Source organism: Schistocerca americana, chromosome 5, assembly GCF_021461395.2.
Source record: "Schistocerca americana isolate TAMUIC-IGC-003095 chromosome 5, iqSchAmer2.1, whole genome shotgun sequence".
In the NCBI taxonomy this organism is placed as follows: Eukaryota; Metazoa; Arthropoda; class Insecta; order Orthoptera; family Acrididae; genus Schistocerca; species Schistocerca americana.
In genome coordinates this window covers 78,972,152-78,974,049 of record NC_060123.1, presented here as the reverse complement: position 1 = coordinate 78,974,049, position 1,898 = coordinate 78,972,152, and the positions used below count along the sequence as shown (strand labels likewise).

Sequence of the window (1,898 nt, the reverse complement as noted above, 5' to 3'; positions counted from 1 at the left end):
GACTGTTCCGTTTGTTTTCAGGCATGTATCTGAGCCATTGCCATGTATTCTCCCAACATTTTAGATGAAAATTTTCCTGTTATTTCAAGGTAGGTTGTGAACTGCCTTAAGAGTTAAAATTCTTGGAATGCCAATAAGATGTAACTCAAACATTTCTGGTAAAATTCAAAGCATGTGCATCACACAATTTGCACAGCAGTGTTTCACAATCATGTAAAAACTTCTACAATATGTTGAGGAATGAATCAAAGGCAAAATATTGAAAGTGTCATACAAAAAAGGCCAACGGCCATGCCGCAGTGGTAACACCGGTTCCCATCAGATCACCGAAGTTAAGCGCTGTCGGGCTGGGTAGCACTTGGATGGGTGACCATGCGGTCTGCCGAGTGTTGTTGGCTTGGTTGAGAAGTAGCGGCTCTGGTCTCAGAAACTGACATACAGCCGGGAGAGCGGTGTGCTGACCACATGCCCCTCCATATCCGCATCCAGTGATGCCTGTAGGCTGAGGATGACACAGCAGCCAGTCGGTACTGTTGGGCCTTCATGGCCTATTTGGGAGGAGTTTTTTTTACTCATATTATGTATGACTAAAAAAAAAAGCTCTGTTTAGTATCCTACAGGGATTCAGATACCCCTGCCATACCAAGTAACTATATGGGGGAAGGTCAGAGATACCCTGGCTTCATACCATGGCTGTAGCTTGATCCTGCAGATGTCACACGGGTCTGTCCAGAGTTGTGGAAGTGTCTGAATTGTCTGATGGCAATTCTAGCTATTTTCTAACTATTTTCTGAAGCATTTGATACACACCATTGATATTAGAGTGATTGACCTTGCCTGTATTCACATTTTTTTGATCCAAGTTGCTTCCCCAGACTGTTTGTGCATGATTTGGTGATTTTCACTACTGTCTGGACTTCACTTTCAGCTACCCTTTACTTCACGAACTCCAATCACTGACTACAGGAACTGCCTGTTTTTTTGACCGCTCTCCACCAGAGTTAGGATACAATAATAGTTATTATGATAGTGCAGAGATAAAGTATTATTTTCATGATTTGATTTTGTTTTTATGTTTTGTTGTGTTTAGTGAACAGAATTTTCATGATGCCCAAATCTGAGAATTGTGAGGCATGTGTATTGGAAGGGGCAATGGTGTTGAGCAAGAAATGTGGCTCAGAAGGTAAGCATTTGAAGTTGTAAGAAGTGTTGGGATAGTAGCATGTATAAGTATCTGCACCATTTGTTTTTTGTGCAACTGGTAAAGGGTAATCATCTCATGGTAAGTGCCACAGGGAGTGAGTTTTTCAGAACCACAGGGGGCTACAGCAGAGAAGGTGTTGAAAATTGTAGCAGACAAAGTAGATGCAACATGAGCAGACAATGGAAAGTTATAAAATATAAGTGGACACTGTAACATTGTCTAAGAGACTAAAAACACTTCGGGTTAGGGTGAAGGAAATAGCTTTTCACAGTTCTCTGCAATATGAGAAGGATTTGTGGAGGAGATTTGAAGAAGTGAGGAAGTAGGTGAGGATGGAAAGAAGAAAAAGAGAAGAAGCAGAGAGGTGGGACAAAGAGAAATTTGAAAGGGAGAAGAGTCCTGTGTTTAGTTTACCTGTTCCTGCAATACATCCCACTATCATTGACATAGTTAAATTTGACAACTCATGGAATGATCTTTTCTGTGGGAAGACAAAGATTCTTAATGAAGAGAGTACTGGCATTGTGTAGATACCTGTAAGTTTACTCAATGCATAGATTATTAGCATTGTTGGCCATAATAAATAGAAGTAGCAGCTCTGATATCATGTATAAATATGGAGTCTGAAGTACCTGTAGTGCCAGACAAAGTAAGTGTGGGCTGTATGGAAGTGAATAATATGTGGATAACAACA

At 40.7% G+C, this 1,898-nt stretch overlaps 1 pseudogene; it reads left to right on the top strand.

Annotated features, from left to right (window-relative positions):
* The first annotated feature begins 281 nt into the window (after positions 1 to 281).
* On the top strand, positions 282 to 398 carry LOC124616903 (annotated as a pseudogene).
* The last annotated feature ends 1,500 nt before the right edge of the window (positions 399 to 1,898 follow it).